Source organism: Schistocerca americana, chromosome 5 (assembly GCF_021461395.2).
Source record: "Schistocerca americana isolate TAMUIC-IGC-003095 chromosome 5, iqSchAmer2.1, whole genome shotgun sequence".
In the NCBI taxonomy this organism is placed as follows: Eukaryota; Metazoa; Arthropoda; class Insecta; order Orthoptera; family Acrididae; genus Schistocerca; species Schistocerca americana.
In genome coordinates, this window is record NC_060123.1 from 713,543,665 (window position 1) to 713,571,116 (window position 27,452).

Genomic DNA, 27,452 nt, shown 5'->3' on the forward strand with positions numbered 1-27,452 from the left:
ATTTCAGTTTGAAAGATACTTTTTATCTCAGATTAATTTCTATCAGAGAAATCAATCAACGACGTTAAGTTCACCATAAAAGTAAACTCTTGGATGTAAGTTCCACCAGTTATACAAAACACCATTTTTTTTAAAGTTCCCAAACATGTTTCAGCATCTCTGTGTCATCACCAGTGCGTTTCGGTTTGACTTAATCGGTAACATGAACGTTTTTACACAATGATTACAAAATTATGGAAATTATTAATTCAAACAACTATCTGTTTCTGTTAGTCAATATCTCTACATTCGGCTTGCATGGTTTTGCAGGACCAATTGCATATTATTTCGTACTGGTAGCTTTACATCTGCAACCAAACGATGTTGACTGGAAATTTTGTTGGGGTTAATCTATCATTTTAGGCTGTAAAAGTAATTCAGTTTGCCACGATATTTCACTGATATATTCGTTTTTGCTTTTTTCTCAGTACCCTAAGGTGTTGTGAATCACTCGTAAATACAATACCTATTTTCAGCAATTTGGTTGTAAAAAGCACTTTACACTTACAAGGCACACTGCAGTTGTGGTTGTTGTGTGTTTCAGCGCAGCCAGTGTTCATTTGTTCAGCAGTGAGTTTGGTGCCAATTTGGGATATTTTTTACATTTTATCTTTATGGGCTTGTGTGTGCGTGTGTGGGAGGGGGGGGGGGGCTAGACTTTTCAGGTGTTTGTGTTGTCTTTTCTGAAATGTTCCTTTAATATGTTAAATAGTGTGCCCTTGCAGAGTGTGTTAATGTATGACCTGTTTTCCTTCTGCTATTGCCTTCTATATGTGGAAGTGATTTCCTCAATGTTAAGTTTGCTGTATTGGATGTGGCTGGGTTTTAGGATTCTTAAGTCTGTTTCTATTGTTGTTCATTGTTGATTGGGGGGTATTAGGTGTTCACAAATGTGCTATGGGAGCTGTTGCTTTTTAAGGCTCTGAGATGTTCTGAATATCTGGCTTTTAAGTTTCTGCATGTCTGTCCTATGTATACCGATTGGCAACTGTTGCATGTGAGTTCATATTTTGCTCATTCGTTAAATTTATCGGTGGGTGTTTCTTGTGTTCTGATCTTTTTCTGTACTGTGTCCTCTGTCACATATCCTGATTGGAGTCTGTTTCTTTAATATTCTATGTTATTCTAGATGAGTATGAGCCATTGTGTTTTGTGTGTATGTTGCAGCTCTGTTGTGTCTTGCACGTGGTCATTGTTTGTGTTTTGCGTTGTAGTGTGTTGAGTGAGGTGTGTGTGTGTGTGTGTGTGTGTATGTGTGGTATACGTTCATGTCTATACTGTTTACATATCTTTTGATTTAATTTGTCTGCCATATAGGTATCATAACCACTTTCTAGTGATATTTGTCTTATTGTGTTGCGTCCTTGTGTGTGCTTCTGTTTGCTTATGGGTGTTCTGTTTAATCTATGGAGCATGAATCTGAAGTTTGCTTGCTTATGTGTCAATGGGTGGTTCGACATGTTGTGAAAGGTGGTGCTAGCGGTTGTTAGTTTCCTGAATATTGTGAATATGTGTGTGTTGTTTGCATTTTGTATGGTGAGATCTCAGAAATGTAGTGTGTTGTTTGTTTCTGTTTATAATGTGAAGTTAATTTTTGGGTTTAAGTTGTTTATTTTATTGTGTAGCTGTTCTATATGAGTATGTGGTTCATCAGTCAGACATGTTATGTCATTGGCACAACAGTACCAGTATATGACTTTGTAGATTTTTGGTTTTAGTATGTGTCCGAATATCATGTTCTCCAGGTTGTTTATAAATATGTTTGCTAGAAGGCCTCCAATTGGTGATCCCAGTGACAGCCCTCCATGTTGAGGATAAAGTTCTTTGTTGAACACAAAATAATTTTGTGATGTTATGATCTTGAGTATTGTTGTTATTTCAGTTTTCTTGATGTTGTACTCTTTGTGTGAAAATGTTGAACGTTACATTTATTGTAATACAAGTGTACGTTGATGTGACAAACCAATGATATAAGGTTGCTGTGTCCAGTACGTGCATATTCTTAATTCTGTCAATCAATTCCTTTCAGATTTCCAGGTACCTGTTGTTATCAGAAGTGTACAATCTTTTTAGTAACATATCTGTCTGTTGTTCTAGGTTGTGGTAGGGAGCATTTCGGAAGGTTATGATGGGTCTTAATTGGATATTACCCTTGTGAACCTTTGATAGGGAACTTAGGGTGGGTGCCTTTCTATTTTTCTATGTTATCCATTTTATCTTGGCTTTTGCGAATTATTTATGTTTTTCAGTGGCTGTTGAATATTTTTCTGGTACCTTGGTGTTGGGTCATTGGTCAGTTTAGTGATGTTGTTGTCCTTCAGGAAATCTATTGTTTCATCTAAGTATTCCTTTTCAGCCATAATTACAGTAATATTCAATTTGTCTGCTCTTGTTACTATTGCATTGTTCTATAATTTTTGTTTTAGCTTGTTGTCTATGAATTTTTTTGATGTTCTATCATTAGAGATAATGGTGAATTTGTGTGTTCTGTGTTATTTCTGCAGCTACTAATTCTCTTGTCAAGTTAGCATTAAAATTTCGTGTGCTGAGTCTTTCTTGTTGGTTGATAATGTGTTTAGATTCTGTTATGAGCTTTTTCATTGGCTTGTATGATATGTTTGTGTCAATGTTGTCTTTTGGTCCATTTTTTTGAAGTTACCAGCACCTCTGTGCCATCATCAGTGGGTTTCTGTTTCATTTAATCTGTAATGTGAACATTTTTACTAAATGATTACAAAGTTATAGAAATATATGGTTCAAACAACTATATGTTTGTGTCAGTTTATACCTTTACATTCGGTTTGCACTGTTTGCGAGACCACTTGCGTATTATTAACGCAGACATATCACAAAAACAATAGAAAACCTCATAACAGAATCTGAACACATTACGAAGGGAACAAGAGAGATTCAGCACACGAAATTTTAATGCGAAATTGACTAGAGAGTTCGTAGCTGCAGAAACAACACAGATAATCAGAACACACAAATTATCTCTAATAATAGAAATTATTTCTAATAATAGAACATCAGAGGAGTTCACAGCCAACAAGCTAAAAATTACAGAACAATATCATAGCAACAAGAGCAGACAAAGGGAATATTACTGTAAATATGGCTGAAAAGGAATAAATACATAAAACACTGGATTTTTTGAAAGACATCATCACTAAACTGCCAGTGAGCAAATGAAAGGTGCAAAAAACATTCAACAGTCAAAAATACATTCTCAAAAAGCCAGATACAAAGGATGACACAGAAAAATCTAAAATCACTCATCTTAAACACCCTACCACAGGTTCATAAGGATAATATCCCATTAAGACCCATCATCACCTTCCTAAATGCTCCCTGTAACCACACACATTACTAAAAAAATTGTACACTTTTGAGAACAACAGGAACCTGGAAAACTCAAAGGAATTGGTTGATAGAATCAAGAACATGCACATACCAGACACAGCAACCCTTAGATCATTTTGCGTCAAATCAAGGTATACTTGTATTTCAATAGATGACACAATCAACATCATTACACAAAGATTATACTGGCAAGGAAGCTCACCAGACACACATATTACTGAAATGACAACCACAATCAAGACCATATCATCACAAAATTATTTTGTGTTCAACTAAGAATTTCATTCTCAACATGAAATACTGTCACTGGGATCACAAATTAGTGGCCTCCTAGCAAACATATTTATGAACAACTTGGAGAACATGATCTTCAGACACATAATAAAACCAACTACAAAGTTGTATATTGGTTCTGTTATGTCAATGACATAACATGTCTGATTGATGAGCAACATACACACACAGAACAGGTACACAATTAAATAGACAACTTACACCCAAATGTTAATCTAACATTAGAAACAGAAACAACAACACACTTCATTTCCTGGATCTCACCATACAGAATGAAAACAACATACACGAATTCACAATACTCAGGAAACTAACAACCACTAGCAACACCTTTCACAACCTGTCTAACTATCTGTTAACACATAAGCAAGCAAACTTCAGATTCATGCTCCATAGGTTACACAGAACACCCATAAGCAAACAGAAGCACACACAAGAACTCAACACAATAAAACAAATATCACTACAAAATGATTATGATACCCATATGGCACACAAATTAAAACAATTGATATGTAAACATTATAGACATGAACTTATAACACACACACAAAAGTCCTCACCCAACACAGAACAACGCAAAACACAAACAATGACCATGTGCAAGACACAACACAGTTACAACATACTTACAAAATACAATGGGGCATATTCACAAAACTGTTCACAGAATATTCATCATATTAAAGAAACAGTGACTCTAAATAGGATACAGACAGAGAACACAACACAGGAAAAGATCGGACACAAGAAACGCACACAGATTAATTTAACAGAACAGGAATATATCAACTCACAGGCATCTCTTGCCAGTCAGTATACATAGGACAGACATGCAGAAAGTAAAAACGATATGTTCAGAACACCTCAGAGCTTTAAGAAGCAGCAGCTCCCATAGCACATTTACTATCCACCCAATAGACCCCAATCACCACCGAACAGTAGAAACAGACTTAAGAACACTGAAACCCAACCACAGCCTATACAGCAAACTTACCATTGAGGAAAACACTTCCACATACAGAAGGCAATAGCAGAAGGGAAACAGGTCATAAATGAATACGCAACACTCTGCAAGGGTACACTTTTTAACACATTAAAGAAACATTACAGAAAATATAACACAAATTGCTGAAAAGCCTACCCCCCACATACACACACACACACACACACACACACACACACACACACACACACCTGATAAATGAATGAATACTTTAAACTCTGCGAAGGCAACCTTTTAAAACACTAAAGGAATATCACGTAAAACTAAACACAAACAGCCACACTGGTGAACAAATGAAAACTGGCCGCGCTGGAACACACAACAACCACAATTACAATGTGTTTGGTGAAGTGTAAAGTGCTTTTTATACAAAATTTCTGAAAATAGCTGTTATATTTATATGTGCTTCGCAACACCTCATCAGGGCGCTGAGAAAAAAGTGCTTCCCACACAAAAAGGTAAATAAAATCGAATATATGAGCGAAATATCGCTACAAATTAAATTACGTTTAAAGCATAAATTGATGGGTTAACTTCCAACAAACTTTCTCATCAACATCTTCAGGTTACAGATGACTGGCTACCAGTACGAAATAATACGCAAGTGGTCCTCCAAAACCATACAAACCGAATGTAAAGGTATTAACTAACAGTAAGAAATATTTCCACGATTTGTAGTCATTTAGTAAACTCCTCACATTACAGATTAAATAAAACAGAAACCCAGTGATGATGACACAGAGGTTCTTAAACATCTTTGCGATTATTAAAAAACCGTGTTTTGCATATCTGACGGATTTTACATCCAAAAATTTTAACTGCAAACACGAAAAATACAAGAGATGCAAATCCCAAGGATGAAAAATATACTCTAACCTGGATCCTGGATGGTTTTGTCTTCTTCGACTTATCTGGGATACGTCGATGTGTGCTTCATATTAAAATATTCTACTACATCTTAACAAGAAAGATTTACTTACTGGCATCGAACGTTTAATACGACCACACAGTGAAAAATTGCCAGGAGAAGAGCAGATGAAATACACTGACGCATCCCACCGTGGGTTTTGACATCAAGAAGATTTGGGGTGCGGCTCGAAACTACAGAAAAGATTTTGTAAATTCAATAATACGACGGAGAAGGCTTTGATCCTAATCTTTCCAACTCAGAAGAAACGGAATTCTTCCCACTGCAGAGAGAAGGAAGAATTCAAGAAAACGACAGAGAAGATTTCAGACTTCACCCCGGATTACGAGTCGACTGGCACCTACAACGAACATGAAACAACTAAGACTAAAACAACAAACAACATAACTGGTAATTATCGTTTATTTGAAGACTTTATTAGTTGTAAAATCACGAACAATTAGTGAAGGGTAATTATCTAATTGGGTGTATTGTAAATTTTATTGTAAATAATCTGTGATTCTTTTTCTGTGATGCCTCTGTCTTTTATTAGTTTACATTTTATCAGCATAACTTCACTGAGAGAACATTTTATCAGCAAAGGTTTCTCTGAATACTGCTGAAATTGCTGATGAGTACAAAAGGTACGTGTGATGGTATTTGAAAACTTGCTTTTTGCGTAGCATCTTCATCTTGATGAGGACTAGTGCGGTAATTTAAACTAGTAATTAATGCAAGGCAAGGTATTTTGCAGTTAGTGCTAAGTAGTTAGAATAGTGTGAATTTTCCCAGTTGGGTGTGTATTAACATCGATAGGGAATATATTTGTTGAGAGAGTTTATTGGTTCATATGGCAATGATTAGGACCTCAAGAGGTAGGATGGATGCCGATAGACTTATAGATTCCAGATCACGAGAAAATTTAGAGATTGTAATGATAATGAAACAGAAAGTATACTCACGCCATCAACTAAAAGAGTAAATAATGTTGAACCATCGAATCCAGGCCCCTCAGCCTAGATTATCGAACATTGTGAACCTAAATGGGAACAGTTTTACCAGATAAGGTCGAGGAACATATAGAATCAGTTGCAAACTCAGACGAAGTACCTATCTGGCACATGGTTTCTGATCGGCTTACGGCTCTTCTAATGTGATTAGACGAAAAACAGAAAGAAAGACATCAGAGGCTAATTGCTTAACTAGCGGAGACAGAAAGATAAGGACAGAGAATTGGAAGCATAACGAAATAGAAAACTCGTGGGAAGGCATAAAAAAGGTCTTTGCCGACTAACCTCAGGTCCGTAATGAGTTGGTGAAACAAACAGAACGTACGAAAGTTTATCAACCTTAGTTGCTCAGTTAAAATTATACGTAGTACGTTTCCAAGAGAGACAATTCAGACTGAAAGGACTGTCGCGTCAATGACTGATAAATTGTCGTACCTTGAAGTAGAAACCAAGAAAAACGTAGGTGAATATCTCATGAAACCATGTTGAAAGAGGGAATATGAAATGTCCGAATGGACTGAGAACAAAACTGCTGAAATCAATAAAGAAATAAATTCCGAAGTAGCTTCTGTTGTTCAGTCAGATGATAAAGGTTCAGACAAGGATGCAGAAGCCACGATCGAAGATGTCAAAGGCGAATTTCGGTAAATTAGAAACAAAGTAGTACTTGAACTTCCTAAATCTGGGGAAGAAATTAACAGAAAGTCTGAGGCACGCGAAAGCGACGTCTCAGTCAGTAACAGCAAAGAGCAGGGCATTTTTCCAACTAAGACGAAGTTCAGCGATAATGCATCTCCTCAGTAGATATACAACCGTGAGCATATTACGCCGAGGCAGTATTCGGAAAGCATAGATGAGCCAAAAAGTTGCTGTTCAGCACTGTCTTTATTAAAACTTGATCAGAGATCTATTAAAAACCGACAGTTCCAGACTTATTCTTAAGAGAAGGATATCTTACACCCGACACTATTCACAAAAAGTTTTAGGACCATCTTTCCACGATCGTGGAACGAACAGCATAAAATACAGTTCTTTGTGTCGCACATAGCGGTGCTGCCTTGTAGGCAAATGAATTGTTGATTCGTGTGACACGTATGAAGACTTCGAACGCAGATTTATTTCCAAATTTTGGTCTGATAGCAAATAACAAAATCCGGGGAAAGAGTTTTATAATCCTGAGTGCTACAATTCCAAGAAACGCAGCTTACGGATATATTTTGAGCGCTGCATTAATAAAACACTGCACTCTGAGGCATATACCGACCTCGAATACTTTTTGTCCATACCTTATTACCGTTATTTGACCTCAGAGAAATGAAAGGAATTGGGAATAATCAAAATTTTGGTGGGAATTCTATGGAAAATAACCACTATCATAATAATGGACATAACCAGAATCGGAACAATAATAGTTATAACCGAAATAGAAACGGCCACGAAAGTGGAAATGAGAACGGAAATGGAAACTTTGACTACCTGCCAGCTTCACCCACTAATTTCAATGAGAACTTCCAGTCCTAGAACAACCTAAATTCAAACCAATGCCAACAACCCAACCATAATAGCTGCAGTTACTATTCTGATAATCAAAACACGAATAATCATTGGCGCCAAAACTGCAATAAAGCTTCTTGGCAGGCTTCTGCTGCTACCGTCGCCACTGAAGAGCGTTCGACAATGCAACAATAAGAAAATAGGCAGAGCAATAACACGTTATCCATCCCAAGGACCTGAAAATAGGGCAGCAGCCCGGTCATAGCATATGCATAGCAAACGTTACGGACAGACCAATACGGAAAATTAAAAATGACCAATCTTTACCTTCCGAGGCTGTTCGCAGAGTATGAGAGGCTATGACGGAAACCGAGTTGTAATGTTACGATACAACGACGGCATAAAGTTACAGAATGAATTTAGCAAAGGACCCAGGAAGTTTAAATCATGAGAAGACAATATGCTACAGGCAATGATTAAGGCATTCGTAGTGATATCCCTGTAGATATAATTGTAGAAACTGAAGCTAATACTTCCATGGTGAGCTGTAGTTAGTTCAAGGAGTTCAGTTTAAAGGGTAAGATTCCGTTTTTCCCCATTCAGACTTGTAATGTTACTGAAGCTTTTGGGGGCAGTCAGACAGTAAAGTTTCAAATACAGGTTAATGTTGTAATCCAGAAGGAAGTATTGAAAAGTATCTTCTTGGTACTGAATAAACTATCGGTCTCTTGTATTTCGGGATGAAAATTAGGAAATTTATGGTTAGTTCCTGTGGGACCAAACTGCGGACGTCATCGGTCCTTAGGCTTACACTCTACTTAATCTGACTGACGCTAAGGACAGCACACACACCCATGCCCGAGGGAGGACTCGGACCTCCGACGGGGAGGAGCCAAACGAACCCTGACAAGGCGCCTAGAGCGTGCGGCAACCCCGCGTGTCATTTGGGGATGAGATTTCCTGTGCGAGAGGAAAACCATAACGGATGACGAGGCAGGAATACCATTTTTAAAAAGTAGAGTAACACTGTAAGGCTGGATCTTGTAAAAATGCTGGAAGCTCACTGTAAACACTACCAGCTAATTGACATAAAATGCGTCAGTCCAGTGGTACTGAACACTGAAGATGAATTTAGTTTGTATGGTATCCATAATCGGAAGGTGACAGTAATTTAACGAGTCTGAATCCACGTATCTGACAGAGGAACAACAAAAGGAATTTGGTACTCTGTTGAATAATTGCATTAAGATTTTCGAAGATAAGTGCGGAATTAGATTATGTGTATCATATGGAAGTTTACCCCGACTTAGCCTCCAATGATCATCTTAGCCTGTACCCTGGTCCAAAAAAGAAGCAGTGACTAAAGAAATCCATAAAATATTTTATTGGCTGATCACTGAGCCGTCTAGTTCTTCGTACAGCAGTGCGTTACTCTCAGTGACCAAGTCAGATGGTAGTGTTTGCTTGGTTTTGGACCCGTGGGACATTAACAAAATATGTATACCTGTCCGCACATGACCCAAAAACTTTCAGGATCTATTACAGAAATTCTGCGGGGTGAAATACTTAACCTCCATGGACATAAAATTCTTGTGCTGGCAGGTCAACGTAGATACAGAATCTAGTAGGTACATACCATTCATCTTCTTTGGGAAGACCTGTTATTTTCGAGTCAAGCCGTCTGGTCTAAATGTGAGCGGAGGCGTATTTATGACACGGGTGGTTGCTGTACTGGGACCAAAACTGCTTGATAATGTTATTCTCTATTTAGATGATCTGTTAATCGCCACAGAAACGTTGGAAGAGAACCTTGAATTACTAGAAAGGGAATTTGAAAAGTGTATGGAATATGGGGATACCGCAAATCTGACGAAATCTGCATTTGATAAGAATGAGATTAAGTTTTGAGGCCATATTATAATACTATTAGGAATAAAACCAAATCCTAAGAAATTGGATGCTCTCATAAATTTCCGACCAATCCCATTAAGAATAAACAACTAAATAGTTTTTGAGCCTCGCTTCGTTTTTCCGTAAATTCGTGGATAATTTGTGGTTGATCAATGGTCATTTGTTGAGCGTATTATGGAGGAATTAGCCGTGGTATTGGTCACCACAATATGCAGAAGTATACAAACAAATAAAAACTTCCTTAGTAGGATCAGATATCTTGCATCACCCAAATATGAATGAGAATTTTAGCTTGGCCGCTGATGCACCACTAACAGGATGAGGTACTTACTTATTTCAAGTAACTAAGACTGACGATCAACATGATATCAGAACGATGGGTTTTGCCAGCCGGATTTGTGTGAGTGCAAGAGAGGTTGTACGGTAACAGAATTGGAAGTACTTGCCATGACATCAGGTTTGGAACAATTTAAATATTTCGTGTATAGAAAACAAATTATAGTTTTACTGTGACCACAAATAAGTAAGCTTATTATTGTCGTGTCGAATACTCCATAAGAGGATTGACAGATGGGCGTTGGTATTGCAAAGTTACGACTTGGGAATAAGCTGTGTAAATGGAAAGGATAATATAGTGGCAATGCATTTTGAGACTACCACAAGGTCTAACTAAACTACATGAAATACTAACATAGTAGATTTTCAAAGTCTTGCTAGTTAAAAATTCCCCGTTTCGCCACTAATAAGTGAACAACTGCACAGACATCGCAAATTTACAAGATAACGACCATTAATGAAGTAACATTAAGCAGACTGTACTCCAATACAATGATCCAGTTGCTGCAAGCAAGTAGAAACTGTCTGCTGATGTATGATTCTCCAAAACGATGCAGCTAGCATACGGAAACTTTGCATCCCTTCGCGGTGTCTTTTAAGTTTCGTTTCGTTTACTCATTATGTGTGGGGACATTCCGAGTCTGGAAAGTGTACAGCCAAAATGCTTCGGCACTCTTATTACCCAAACTTGAAGAGAAAGGTAACTACCGTGTTAAGAACTTGCATAAAATGTTAAAAAAACTAAATATAGCAATAAATGTTGTAGAACGCAGCTACATGCTATCATTCCTACGAAACCATTACAACCATCTAGTGATATTACTGATGTATTGCCATCTGCCAGAGGCAGCGTTAAATGTTATAGCACGGTACAACTTAGCTACCGATTATGTTAAGCTGTATACAATAAGATTCGTACAGCTACGACCATTAGTAGGAGTCTCAGTCAATATTATGTCCCACTGGTGCGAAAGCCCGACCCTGATAATGCATCATATTTTACTGGACATAGATGGGAAGCTTGTATGCGACAACATAATATTAAGCATATTATGGTATCAATATTCAGTCCTGAAGCAAGCCGGTCGTCTATCATTCACATGAGATCCCCGTGGTGAGAATTCAGTGCAGGACAGAAAGCATTTGGTTCTAGATGTGAAAGCAGAAATCTTGCTGGTAATAAGAATAAACATCTTCTGTGTAAGAGAAATACTTTAACGTTTAATATAAATCCGTATGCCAGGAAGACTTTGTCTAGAGGGTAGATTTTTTAAGGAAGTGAACTGCTAGCTGTAAACACTACAGATAAAAAGAGAAGAGAAACTCCAGAAACGTGGTCCCACAGGAGAATACTATGAATGAGATATACCTAGGGACTAGTGTACCTTAGCACAGGCGATGTTTCGGCCGGAACGTGGGTGTTGAAGAACGAGGTCCGATGGAAATGTTGATACCAAGAAACGGAACCACGAGGAAGCACAGTCACTGCTAGACGCGGCTATGGATGAGACACGGCGTAGACACACCCTCAACAGGTCCATACCCCACCTCTGCAGAATGGTTTCATACGTCAGATCCGAGTGTCACTCAGCCCAGTCTGCAGTCATCGCGGAAGATAACAGCATCGCCTTACTACAGCCAGGCAACGGTCTTGCCGCAGTGGATACACCGGTTCCCGTCAGATCACCGAAGCTACGCGCTGTCGGGCGTGGCCGGCACTTGGATGAGTGACCATCCAGGCCACCATGCGCTGTTGCCATTTTTCGGGGTACACTCAGCCTCGTGATGCCAACTGAGGAGCTACTCGCCCGAATAGTAGCTGCTTCGGTCAAAGAAAACCATCATAACGACCGGGAGAGCGGTGTGCTGACCACACGCCCCTCCTATCCGCATCCTCACCTGAGGATGACACGGCAGTCGGATGGTCCCGATGGGCCATTTGTGGCCTGAAGACGGAGTGCTGTGCTCACTACAGCCAGCAGTGCGAGAGTTGCTCTAGACACAACCATGTAGCAAAGTTCGTAGCCTGTTGTAATTTGAGAGAAGAGACGGTTACCTTGTGTCGTAACACGTGATACATCGGCGTTCAGGACGAACCACACAGTACTGAATAGGAGAGAAAATTCTTCTGAAAACCCATCTCAAAGCTGAAGTTCTTTGTTTCTCGTCCTGTACATAGGGTAAACAGTAATGACACAGTTTTGAGCAAAAGGGTTTTTTGCGTAAGCAGTTTTTAGATTTAGGTATATGTTTCATAAAAAAAAAAAATTATGTGTACTACTTGTAAGCAATTAACCGGTTTTGATGTTCAAAAGCCCCAAAAGCTGTAGAGAAATTGATTTCTATCAAAGTTTTAATCCTTACAAACCACCAACTCGCAGCTGGAATATTTAATTTTTAACCGAATTTTCAGCTGCGAACAAGTATCTTGCAATGATCACTAAACGTTCAATCCAAATGAAGCAAGTCCACAGATTTCACCTGTTCCTGCACTACCCCAGAGAAGTAAATCGAAAAGAAAACAGTTTGCCATGAGTCTAACATGCGACGAGTTTATAGCAACGAAAATGACTGAAGGAAAGAAGAAAGGAAAAGTCTCTGCTCAAAAAATGCAGCAGGTAAAGGAAATCAAATCCCCAGAACCAGACGAAAGAAACCGCCAAAGAAGACACAGCTTCAGAAGAAGATGGTGGTAGTATTTCTGTACATAGTAGTTCCTCAGATGAATTACATTTTGAAGAAAACGATTGTGTAGAGTGTCTTGAACTTTATCAAGAAACATCATCTATCTCTGATTGGATTCAATTTGTAAGATCTACTTTATGGCTTCATGAATCATACATCTGAATCAAACACTCTCTATGAGAATATCTGTTGTTTCTGCGGACGAGTTAAAAATAAAGTTGAAAAACAAAAATCACCGTGAGTGTCTTTTTCAGTTTCTTTTGCAGTTGGCCATCTGCCTGTACCTACTGCTAATTCTTGCCCGCTATTTGATACTTTCATGAAATTTACAAGGCGTCGTATATCATGAGAATGTTTCTTTGTTAGAAGGTTTCTTATAATACGATAATTTCTGTAACAATATACAATGTTCAGACCACCAATATTGGCTAAGTTTTTTGCGAATCAAGTGTTCATATATTGATGAAAATTAATTTAAAAAAATGTGCGGCGTCTACTCTGCCTTTATCTTACAGTTCTTCTCAAATTGTTTATCTAAATGGTTCAAATGGCTCTGATCACTATGCGACTTAACTTCTGAGGTCACCAGTCACCTAGAACTTAGAACTAATTAAACCTAACTAACCTAAGGACATCACACACATCCATGCCCGAGGCAGGATTCGAACTGCGACCGTTGCGGTCGCTCGCCTCCAGACTGTGGCGCCTAGAACCGCACGGCCACTCCGGCCGGCTGTTTATCTACCCTTTCATAAAACACTTTAGTTCGTACTTGCACATTCAGTAGATAATATATGACTTTTATCAAAGACAGATTCAAAGGTATTTGCAACAGCCGTATGCTACAATATCAGATACAAAGGTTCATAAGGGTACCAAAACAGCGATTTAAAAGCAGCTCAGCAACAACTCTTTACGAAGCGAAATAAATCATTTCATAAAAATACACCAAAGTGTCCAGCAATGGCGATTTCGTCTTGGCCTGACATAATTACTTCGGCATTACTATAACGGGGGACTCCACCGACCGGGATTGAATTCGCTCGGCCGCAGGCTCGTTTGGTGGTCATGGAACAGAGAAAAATATAGGAAAACACGCTTTAGAGAAACAGAAAAAACTTTAAAAAGTGTGTTATTGTCTCTCAATGTTTAGTATTTCTGAGGTGTTTCATATCCTTTGTGTGTGTGTGTGTGTGTGTGTGTGCGTGTGTGTGTGTGTGTGTGTGCATCCCACGAATAGGGAAATGTCAGACATTGTAATAAGCGAGTGAGGAATAGAAAATCAAGTGAAACTGCTGCATACTTTGATATACTTGCCAGATTCTAGAGATATATTGCGAAATGAGTTGCTCCCCTTGTAGCAGTATTGTGTAGTAAGCCATTGTAGCAACGGATGATACCTAGCGATTAAAAAAATGCGCAGGGCATTCCCAGTTTTTAGACGAGTCGTCGTAGACATGCGCACAATTGCAGGCCGATATTGCTGAAGTTCATGAGTTGTATAGTTATGGAACGTAAAACGTTTTCCTCACGTATTACATTTTCGTGGAATGAAATGTTCACCTATAAAAATCAACATGGATTCCTGGAACAGAGATCTTGCGAAACTCAACTCACGCTGCTCGTCCGTGAGATCCTGAACGTTGCAAATACCGGCGCCCAGGTGGGTGGCGAGCTAGGTGCCGTATTTTAGTAAAAGCGCAAGCTTACTGTGTAGCGGACCAGGTTTATAAAAGGATGCAGTACATCCTTGCAGACAGAACACGTCGTTCTTAACGATACAAAATCGACGCATGCAAATGTTATTTCTTCAGTTCCCCACTGCACAGGGCTGTTACTGTTTACAACTTACTTTAACGATCCAGTGCATAACGCTAGAGTCTCCGTGGATCTGACGCTGTTTTCTATAAGAAGGCTGCAGTTCCAATACGTCGTAACGAAATGGAGGAATACTTGCAGAGAATCAACGATTCGTGCATGAACTGGCAGTTGACCGCTGACGTACTGAAATGTATCGTAGTCGACGTCAACAGACGAATAATCCACTCCTCCGTAGCTCTCCAAAATGGAATGAGCAAATAACAAAAATTATAGGCAAAACAGATGCAAGGACGAAAATCACAGCGAGAATCCAAAGGAAATGAAATTCGGCCACGAAAGAAGGGGCACATTACACACTTTTTCGCCGATTATTGAGCACTGTTAATGAGTTTGGGACAAATAACAAACTGTAAGAGACGAGAAGATTCAACGAACAGCAGTGCATTTCGTCACCGGAACGTTTGCTCGGCATAAAAAGGTTATGGAGGTGCTCAACAAACTACAGTCACAGGTGCTAAAAGAGAGGCGGAGAGGAGCTGTGCAGCACGCAGGGGCGGCCGCTGCAGAAATCCCGAGAGAGTGCGTTCCGAGGAGAGCCGGGCAGTGTGTAACGTCCTTCCCCATACGTCTCATCACGTAAGCACGACGTGAAAATCAGAGAAGTAAGAAGGAGACGTAACGACAGTCTTACGCTAACTATACAGGGTGATTCTTTCTGCCGTGTACAAACTCTACGGATTGATCCGCGAGAGCATACGGACCAAAAATGTCTAATGAACTTACGTCTGGAAATGCATGGTTTCCGTGCTTAATACCATTTATTGAATCACACTTTGTCACGGAGACTGCAGTCTAATACGTGTCGTACTGCGCAGCCACAGACACAATATGCATGGTTTCCTCCTCGAGGGTGGTACTGTTCCTCAAACGTCATGCCATAGGCCCTCTGTTATCATAGTAATTGGTACTGCTGTGCCCGATTTACTTCTCTTGCTGACTCATCCTGTAGTGGATGAGATACAGCGTTGTACGTTATGATCGCTGCCCCTTGCCATTTACCTTTCCGTAAGTAAACGCCCAAGCAAAGGCAAATCCATGGATAACAGGTAAGATATTGAATTTAACTGATGAAAAAGAAAATATAAAAATGCACTACATGAAGCAGGCAAAAAGGAATACAAACGTCTGAAAAATGAGATCGACAGCAAGTGCAAAATGGCTAAGCAGGGATTGCTAGATGACAAATGTAAGGATGTAAAGCCCTATTTCATTGGGATAAGATAGATGCTGCCCACAGAAAAATTAAACAGATCTTTGGAGAAAAGAGAACCACTTGTATGAACATCAAGAGCGAAGATGGAAAACCAGTAATAAGTAAAGAAGGGCAAGCAGAAAGGAAGAAGGAGTAAATAGAGGGTCTATACAAGGGCGATGTACTTGAAAGCAATATTATGAAGGTGGAAGAGGACGTAGATGAAGATGAAATTGGAGATATGGTACTGCGTGAAGAATTTGACAGAGCACTGAAAGAGCTAAGTCGAAACAACGCCCCGATAGTAGGAAACATTCCATTAAAACTACTGATAGCCTCGGGAGAGCCAGCCATGATAGAACTCTACCATCTGGTGAGCAAGAAGTATGAGACAGGCGAAATACCCTCAGACTTCAAGCAGAATATAATAATTCCAATCCCAATGAAACCAGATGTTGACAGGTGTGAAAATTACGAACTATCAGTTTAATAAGTCACGGCTGCGAAATACTAACACGAATTCTTTACAGATGAATGAAAAAATTGGTAGAAGATGATCTCGGGGAGGATCAGTTTTGATTCCGTAGAAACTTGGAACGCGTGATGCAATACTGACCCTACGACTTACCTTAGAAGATAGGTAAGGAAAGGCAAACCTACGTTTCTGGCATTTGTAGACTTAGAGAAAGCTTTTGACAATGTTGACTGGAATACTCTCTTTCAAATTCTGAAGGTGGGAGGGGTCAAATAGAGGGAGCGAAAGGCCATTTACTATTTGCACAGAAACCAGATAGCAGTTATAAGAGTCGAGGGGCATGAAAGGGGAGCAGTGGTTGGGAAGGGAGTGAGACAGGGTTGTAGCCTATCCCCGATGTTATTCAATGTGTAGTTTGATCAAGCAGTAAAGGAAACAAAAGAAAAATTTGAAGTAGGAATTAAAATCCATGGAGAAGAAATGAAAACTTAAAGGTTTGCCGATGACATTGTAATTCTGTCAGAGACAGCAAAGGACCTAGAAGACCAGTTGAACGCAATTGACAGTGACTTGAAGGGAGGATATAAGACCAACAAAAGCAAACCGAGGACAACGGAATGTAGTCGAATTAAATCTGGTGATGCTGAGTGAATTAGATTAGGGAATGAGACGCTTAAAGTAGTAAATGAGTTTTGCTATTTGGGGAGCAAAATAACTGATGATGGTTGAAGTAGAGAGGATATAAAATGTAGACTGCCAATGGCAAGGAAAGCGTTTCTGGAGAAGAGAAGTTTGTTAACATCGAGTATAGATTTAAGTGTCACGAAGTCGTTTCTGAAAGTATTTGTATGGAGTGTCGTCATGTATGGAAGTGAAACATGGACGATAAATAGTTTAGACAAGAAGAGAATAGAAGCTTTCGAAATGTGGTGCTACAGAAGAATGCTGAAAATTAGATGGGTAGATCACGTAATTAATGAGGACGTACTGAATAGAATAGGGGAGAAGAGAGATTTTGGTCACAACGTGACTAGAAGAAGGGATCGGTTGGTCGGACATGGGATCACCAATTTAGTATTGAAGGGCAGTGTGGAGGGTAAAAAACGTAGAGGAGGACCAAAGAGATGAATACACTAAGCAGATTCAGAACTATGTAGGTTTTGGGGATCAAGAAGCTTGCTCAGGATAGAGTAGCATGGATAGCAACATGAAACTAGTCATTAGACCGAAGACCACAACAAAAACAACAACAAGTAACACCATGTCGGCAGTCTGTCGATTCGAATACCGAACCATTGTGTACAAAACTGTTTCAGATCCGCTACAAGGTGATCACCAAGAGAAGTGAATCGGACACAACATTGCCGATTACCACGGCAGGAGAGGGCGATAGGACGTGAAGTGTGAGAAACTGCACTACTGTCCTCGAGAAAATCACGCATACTGTAAATGTGGCTGCATGGTACAGACAGCAGTCTTTGTAACAAGGATTGAATAAATAGTTTCTAGAATGGAAGGCATGCATTCCCAGACGTAAGTTCATTAGCCTTTTTTGCTTCATGTTCTCTCATCGACTTTGTACACATTGAGACAAAGTCGCCCTATATATACAATTTCAAAGCAGTCAGTTAAGAACTTTTGAAGATAAACGATTTTGAACAAACCAACATTTACATTTTTGTGTATATAATATGATTACGTGTAGTAGCAGTATAAATATTGACTTCAGTTTTAAATTACCGGTCTCCGTTTAACGTATGCGAACAGCTATTTAAAGGCCTATACAGTTAACCAGAAAAGATATTTCACGGCAGAGAAAGAGACGAAGACAAAACGGAAAATTTTTCTGTGTCTTGTCTTGTGGCTGTGAGAATTGCAATTCACCTGAAACTGCATTTCATTAATCAAACCCCCTGAGTTCTCGGCCGAGCAGGTGGTTAAATTTACATGAGTTATCGACCGTGTACCCCCAGACGATTCTCAAGTAGTCGCTGAGTGCCACAAAACCTACGGCCTCGTGTGTGTACAGCCGTTCTTCCGGCAGTGACGTCATTGGCATTCAGGCCAATGCCAAGAGGGGCAGTGTTTTCCGTGGCCGCTTCAGGGTTGAACGACATTTACTGCCGACACGACCTCTTGAATCCGAGTTTACGTCATCTCACTCTTCCTACAGACGTGACCTTCGAATGAATGTCTTGAACTACACTGATCAATAGAGTGTTATCCAATTTGCCATTCACTTTTGGCTGGATTTTTAACACATTACAGGAAAAATACAGATGATGATGCACTGAAAGTGAAATGAATTTTTGTTACTCGTTACTAACTCCATGCTGAAGTATTTCAGTAACAAACCTGCCTTTTCTATCTCGTGCATCTAAATTGTTACAGGTCGTATCTCTGCCTCGGTAATGCTGTTTGCCATATCAGTGCTTGTTGTGGCTGAATTACTTTCGACGTCAAATAACGTTCTTGCGAAATTTCTAATGTGGCGGGATCTACACGAACACTCTGAAGTGAATAAGGTGAACTAGAAGGTGAACGAGAACTCCAAAGACACTTTTCCAGAAATTGTCGTTTAGTACTTGGTTTCCACCGCGAAGCACCTAACAGTGCTAGTAGGCTTGCGCTACGAGAATAAAGCTTTCTTTGCCCTTGAACCAACTTAAGACCTAGATGCAGGTTCATGTACGAATGTTGTATATGGAAATACGACATACGCTAGACTCTAGCTTATGACAAATAGCTTAGGAAAACTATTTCACACTTATGTATTGCCCATATTCACGTGAGTTGAAACAGAGAAGTCAGCTGATCAGCCTTGAGGAGCAAAAGAAGTCTTATACGCTGCAAAAGCAACTGTTCTATTAAATATCTAAATGTTAGAAGGAAGATTTTACACCTATTTACACACGTGTGCTCTTGTTACAAGTGAAATACATGGTACCTGGCATTGTCTCCACCTAGACTGCTCTGAAGTATGTCTCAAGAAATACATTTGTTGAACTAAACATTTTACTAAAAATACTTTGGTGACCACCTGTAGACCGCAAAATAAATATTCTTCTTATAGAAACAATGTTTCATACTTAACGTAAGACCGTAATGGCAACGTTACCAGCTACGTGCAACACACGTTGTCGATTTATGTGATACTGCAGCGCAATTTCGTACACACGTAAATGAAATAAACAATTTACTGACAATGATTTGTTAACCAATCAGATCACATAACATGAATTTTGTCTTCCAAAGAAAAGAAAAACTTTACCCTTTATTTAAGCAAGTCTTTGAATGGTTGACTATGGACTGAAGGATACATTTGTAATCGCCGTTCGAAAGAACGATGAATAGATGTGATTATAGTAGAAGATATGGTACAGCATGCACTGGCGATTCGACCACACATATCGTCTGCCGTAGTTGGGGATTCGTCATAGACTCCGCCTTTTTGTGCTCCCCAATGAAAGAAATCGAGAGGAGCGAAATTAAGGGCCTCTCAGGCCATTTGACAGTAAAATTTTGTGTCAACAGAATCTTCCGTCGATTTTTGGTAGAACAACATTATAGTAAATGAATGTGCTTTTCATTTATTATGAAATTTCGTCCTACCCACCGTCCAGGAAAGTTCGCATTTAGTATTTGCGTTGCCACACGGGACGAGAGAGCTGGACAGCTGACTTCTTGCAGCCACATACACTGTCGAATGTCCAGTGGTACGTCTTCTAAAAGAACTGGCAGAATGTTCGTCAGAAAGTGTGAGCACGAGTGTCCATTTAGAACTCCTGAGATGAAGTAACCGACCAGAATGAAATTTCCTATGACGCCGCACCATACGTTTACGCTCCACGGCCGTTGATATTGGACGTTACGAAGCCAACGTGAATTTTCGGCTGCCTGTAGCGCATGTTGTGCAAATTTGCATTAGCGTATTCAGTGAACGTTGTTTCACCAGTAAAGAGCACACGCTACAAAAATTTATGATCGTCTGTCAGTTGCTGTAGAGCAAACTATAACTCTGCACCACAATGGAAACCGCGGTCGTCGTGTGCCTGATGCAGTGACAGATGATGGGGATGGAAGTTCTGTCGATGCAGGATGCGAAGGACTCTCGTCTGGCTGTTTGCACGTTCCTTAGCAGTATGTTTCGGTTTCAGTAGCGTCGTAGCTAGAGCAGCTTCTTCATCTCCTCTGTCAGTTGCAGTCTCCTTTCTTTCCCTCTTCTCGACGTTGAATCACCCTGACCGCGCTGTAGCGTCATAACAAATAGCGCGGTTGCCTATCGCGTCAGACACTCGTGATCCACACAGACAGCCCCGTACCTCGGTACTGTTCTTACGGAATTTCTTTTACATTCTCCACACAAAAGCAGAATATTCACCTTCTCCTCATCGGTGTACATGTCTGCACACAACGAGTGTTGAAACAGAAATGAGCGGGCTGGAGTGCAGACAAGTAAACAGGCAAATTTGTTGACATTCTGACACAGCTTAACACGAGAGCTCTGCATGCCAGTGTTTGCATCGTTAATTGCGATTCTGCTAGAAAATTCTATTTCTAAAATTTTTTAAAACAGGTTTCAGCATCAACATTAACAAAAGGTATGTCAGTGTGACTGTCTTCCCAAGAGCTGTGGAATGCAGTTATAAAAATTACACGGTTCCATTTAAAAAAAATGTACTTATTTCAATATCTACGTTGTTATAAAAAAAATACTTGCCCCTCGACGCTCTAACATTATCGGAAAACCGCATTTCTATATATCTAACCGTTCACGAAATGAAAGGGATCTTACATCTCACGTGACTCACCCTGTATACAAGTATAAAGGTTTACAATACAGTCTTCAACACAATGAGTGTCGCGGAGACAACGAGCCCTGACTCCTATGAAAGGCTGTCACTTTTATGAAATGGCAAAAACACAAAATGGGCTCAGTGCCTCGATGTTTGAACTTAAGTAGACCCACCGCTGGGGCCTCGGGGAGGGGATGCTTCCACATCACTGGTAGCGGCGTAACCGCTCGAGGAAGCGCCGCCATGCCACGGTGGCGGCTGCTGGGAACGCGTAAAGTGCGGCTGACCGGATGGCCGGATGGAGGCCGGCACCGCATCCGCGGCAGGGCTGGTCGTGCATTAACAACGATACATAGCATACTGTGGACATGCTTCTGATGAAGGGCGGGCCGCTATGCACCTCGTGTATGGGTTCACTGAATGCAGCGGAAAATCGGTACCACAACGCTATGCTCATCTGTTTCTGCACCGCTGGCAACCACGTTACCAAAACTTCCTGGCAGATTAAAACTGTGTGCCGGACCGAGACTCGAACTCGGGAGTCTGTCTACGTCGTAGTTATTGCATGTTACAGGCTTCTTCACTGTTCGGAGGGTATTTTCACAGAGATAAACGAGAATGTGGTAACTAAGCAAATATACCATACTTACATCATTATTATGTAAAAAGCCAACGGCGAGAGTGGGTGCCTTACACAAAAATACTCTGAAGAAACCTCTGAATAAACCCTAAAGGATTTAGGTAGTGCCGTGGTTCACCCTGTACAATTTATTTCGGTTGTCTAGAATGTATCTTCCGTTAATATTTATCTTTGGATCATTTACAAACAGTGACAGTTACCTGCTCGAATGATTTGCCGATCAGTTGATGATGATGAAGTCCCATACTACTTGGCAGAGCGTACGGGAATGATGCGGCAGACCCGCACCGCCGTACTAGGCAAGGTCCTAGTGGAGGTGGTTTGCCATTGCCTCCCTCCGTCCGTAATGAGGATGAATGATGATAATGAAGACGACACTACTGTTATGCATATCTCTATGTGTAGCAATAGATCTAATATTCAGCTGAGAAACCCGACATCACCATGGTATTTATTTATTTCTGTGCCCGAGACTTCGTACGTGTGGAATTCTTTTTCTTATTAAAATTTTTTGTATAACGTTTCAAGAAGTGTGATTGGGACGTCAAAAAAAACTTGTTTGTTTCATTAACACGGACAGAGCTGTGGGAAAAGCAACTGACAGGAAGGTCCACGCCCCCTCACGCAAGGTGTGGCCTCGTGCTTTGTTTGTGGTCATGGCATGATTTAAGCTCACCTGCAGTTGTACACGTCTAAAGCGAAACTGGAAATTGTTAGGAATAGGCGGGATTCCGGGTATAAAATATAAAATCTACCTTGTGTGCGGCACAGTCTCTGAAAATTTTCACCTGTATGATGTGTTGGAACGAAGTAATTTTAAGCTTTGTACAGTTATACAATTTCGGTGGTGTTATCCTTCGCAACGTAATAATTGGGACGCCATTTTTCAAGTTAATTTTGTGAAATGCAAGATCAGGTGGGCTAAAAGAATTTAAAAGTTCGTCTGGATACTTCGAAGACTCATATCGCTCCATAACTCTGTTAATACAATTGCCCTTGGGAAATACACTCCAGTGCAGTTTTAAAACTGTGAATTTATGTGGGTTCACTTAAAGCACCACATTTTCGAGCAGAGCAGTCAGATCACTGCCAAGTTGTGGAAACAAAATGTCTTTGCAGAAACCTGGGCTCATTTTGAAGCAGCAAATTGCCGATAAGGTGATAAAACTGTCCCCAAACCTTACAGGTGAGCTGCATAGTTCCTCCTGTTACTTGTTTCACGCCGAAAAAATGCTACTTGAAACGCATTATTGTTTGGGCAGACGCTGTTCAAAAACTGTTTTGATTGCTTAGATTGTGGATGGTCACCATTCAGTAGATATTTTAAGATTAAACGGGATTTCTGAAAAATTTCGATATACACTTTTCCTCTCGAGCAACACATCCCTGCTGTATATTTTGGCCTTTTCAGTCTCTCACAAAATTTACAGTTTGTGATCATCCCACCAACTGCAGCAGATGTGACATAATCACTCATAGGATTACATGTCCACGCATTTTTTTCTTTATTGACAGAAGGAAGTTTGACACTCCCCGCAGCTATTTCTTGAGATTCTTGTGAGTCTTCAGACGAAACTGACATTCTATTTAGCGGGTGTCGAAGAGTAACAGCGTGTAGTCGAGCTTGGCGCTGTTCTTCTGTCTGTGCCTATCGTATTCCATCTGTTATCTCCCTTTCGCTCAACGCAAAATTCTCACGATATTGACGCGTGCGTTCGTGGTTCTCGAGAGCTATTATTCCGCCTGCCGCTTGTGTTGTCATCACCTTCTAAGGCTGCACTGGATCACTACTTAAGCGTGTAAGCGTTTGTGAAGCTCGTGATAATTACTGGCCATCACGATCATCTCAGTCACCCTTCACGTTGGCCATTGCTTCTGAGAGATCGTGAGGCAACTGTGCGAACACGTTGAAGGCTTCGGCGGTTTCCTCTTTGAGTGAAGGCTCCAGAGCAGCGAGATGATGCATGACGCTCTCGTTCAGAGCTACGTCGCGTTTCGCATTCGGAAGGAGTTTCAGAAAAGCCAGCTAAAGACTGATGTCTCACCTGACGATCTTCACTGAATTCTTGAGATCGCATAGTCCTGTCTATTATCATGTACTGAGACGGACTCGATCCTTTTCTAGTCATTTTTATTCGTAAACAAAAGAAAATCAAAATGTAACATGCAGGCTCTCAAATCACAAAGGAAACTCAATAAATTCTTTTTTCTCAGCCTATAAGTAAAATATAAATAAAAGGTGTCGAAAAATGCAAAACATTTTCATTAAGTTTATAATATACAAAGTAATGTCAGTAAATTCGTATATCATACCAAGTAAATGCAATGTAAGTTGGTGTTCGTAAAGATAAGATTTTGACGCTTTATTCTGTCACTGATGTAAACTTCCAAAACTACAACTGTCACTGAAGTAAAAAAAACTAACAGTGGCATCTAATGGTTGTTTGGTGTACAACGAAACTAACAGCACCATTTGGTGGTTCTCTGGCGTACTACGCAGTGGGGATCGTATCACTGAGGTATAAGTCCGATCTGCTAAGCTGACCAGACTCCTAAAGTTATAAATAAAGGCATCTTTCTTTTCTGTGAGCCGACGTTGAAGAAATAAAGCCTCATGTTACCTCGGGCTACGCTAAATTTATCTGTGAAAGCAACATAAAAATTCATCTAGCAATTTTAGAGCTTAGCGTGGTGAAACTGACAAACTGGCAGGCAATGTTTTAAAAAATAGTCTTATTGTAATCTGTTAAACTCCCTACATCATCCGCAGTCACGTTTTGGTGAATGTTTTTAATGTACAGACAAGTTCTTATTACAGTTTTATCATCAGTGTAGATTCGCTCGGCATATTTACACTTGTCTGTCGACTGTCTGTGTCTGTATCTAATGATAAAAGTTTGTCTTCGATCGACCTATATCCATTTTCTTGGTAACTAGTACAAATTACTAAAATTATTGTTAATACGGGTTATCCGTCTTGAGATGACTGCAACGTAATTAAAAATAATTACATCAGACGCGTTTCGCTTTTATTTATAAAGCATCTTCCGTGGTTATTCTGTAAATTGGATGCATACGTTTGCACATTTTTGATTGTTTTAGGTTAAAAGCAGCGTTTTCTTTATAAAGTTAGTCTTCAAGGTACGGTGTTTCTTTATATATTCTACTACCTCCTTACTGCTAGCAGTGGTTGGTGTCGAATGGCATCATTTCACATCTGCACTTGGTAGCGTTGACATTCTGCAGTCTCTCTTGCCTTGCATTATTTACACTTCACTTTTTAAAACTGTTTCTCATTCCGCACTGTCAGTGTTTATGTCTGTTCGTTTGTTTACGTTCCCGTTGTACTGCTGCCAACCTGTGTGTGTGTGTGTGCGAGAGAGAGAGAGAGAGAGAGATAGTAAAATTGTCTTTTAAGTAGGTAGAGACGTGAGAGGAGTGGGAGTGAGTTGATTTTCTTTTTTTTATTTATTTTTGTTTTTTGCAAGGGGGGGGGGGGGGTTGGGGAGAAGACAGAGATGGGGCTGGAAAGTGATTATAGGACAGAATCGGGGACGAGATGGTAGTGGTACATGGAGCCTTCGGTTACAAGTGTAATTTAATCTTATATTTAGTGGTTAATCAGTTTAAAGGGTGTGTGGTTTGCCAAGTTGACCCGATCATTTATGAGTTGTTTCTTTTCTGTTACGTTTTTTGGATGTGGTAGTTTTCTTGTAAGATGAGGAGGTGTTTTTTGTTGTTGTTTAACCTTATGATTTCCACGTCTGTGTCTCTGGTTCTAGTTTTGTGTTGGTGTTGGTGTAGGTGTTCTGCAAAAGTTGGATGATTTGTCCTGTTCTTACATGCTCTTACTTGTTCTTTGTATCTGGTGTCAAATGTCCTCCTGGTGTGACCTACGTATCTTCCATTTCATTACTGCATTTCTGTTGGTATATTCCTCATTTCCGATACAGATCAGTTTTTCCTATTATTTTTGGGAAGTATTTCTGAACTGAGTTGTTGGTTTGGTGTGCTAGTTTAATGCCTTGTTTTTTGAAAATATTGGATATTCTGTGTGTGTATTTGTGGTTGTGTCATTGTGTATCATCTTTTACTTTCTGTTTTTTCACACTTTGTGTTGTTTCCATTCTTGTATTTTGAGTGTCTGTTTGTGATTTTGTCCTTGTGTTGGTGACAGTTGGGTCTTTCTTCTATTCTGTTTCTTGATTTTCTTGTTCAGCTTTGTTACTAAGTTCCCTTGCTATCCCCTGTTTGTGGCTATTTGTATTATAGTAGTCATTTCTTTTTGTAATTGTCTATATCTAATGGTAGTGTGTTTAGTCTATGGAGCCTTCTTTTGATAACTGGGATGTTGTGACATTTCATATATAATTGTTTTTGTTGTTGTCAGTTATCGGTAATGACAAATGTGGGCTGTTTGTTTTGAATCTTCAAGGTGATGTTCAAGAAATTTAACTGTCTATTTTCTCTTTCTCTATTGTAAAATGTATATTATCATGAACAGAATTTATGTCTGTGTGTAACTGGATAATTTTATTGTTTGACTCATTTATCAGGCATAAGATGTCAGCCATTTATCTAATCCAGTGTAGGATGTTATACATATGTGTCACTTGTTCGTTACATATAATATATGTTCTGCATGGTTCATAAATATGTTTGCTATGGTTCCAGATACTGGGGACCCCATTAATAATCATTCACTTTGTAAATACACTCCTGGAAATGGAAAAAAGAACACATTGACACCGGTGTGTCAGACCCACCATACTTGCTCCGGACACTGCGAGAGGGCTGTACAAGCAATGATCACACGCACGGCACAGCGGACACACCTGGAATCGCGGTGTTGGCCGTCGAATGGCGCTAGCTGCGCAGCATTTGTGCACCGCCGCCTTCAGTGTCAGCCAGTTTGCCGTGGCATACGGAGCTCCATCGCAGTCTTTAACACTGGTAGCATGCCGCGACAGCGTGGACGTGAACCGTATGTGTAGTTGACGGACTTTGAGCGAGGGCGTATAGTGGGCATGCGGGAGGCCGGGTGGACGTACCGCCGAATTGCTCAACACGTGGGGCGCGAGGTCTCCACAGTACATCGATGTTGTCGCCAGTGGTCGGCGGAAGGTGCACGTGCCCGTCGACCTGGGACCGGACCGCAGCGACGCACGGATGCACGCCAAGGCCGTAGGATCCTACGCAGTGCCGTAGGGGACCGCACCGCCACTTCCCAGCAAATTAGGGACACTGTTGCTCCTGGAGTATCGGCGCGGACCATTCGCAACCGTCTCCATGAAGCTGGGCTACGGTCCCGCACACCGTTAGGCCGTCTTCCGCTCACGCCCCAACATCGTGCAGCCCGCCTCCAGTGGTGTCGCGACAGGCGTGAATGGAGGGACGAATGGAGACGTGTCGTCTTCAGCGAT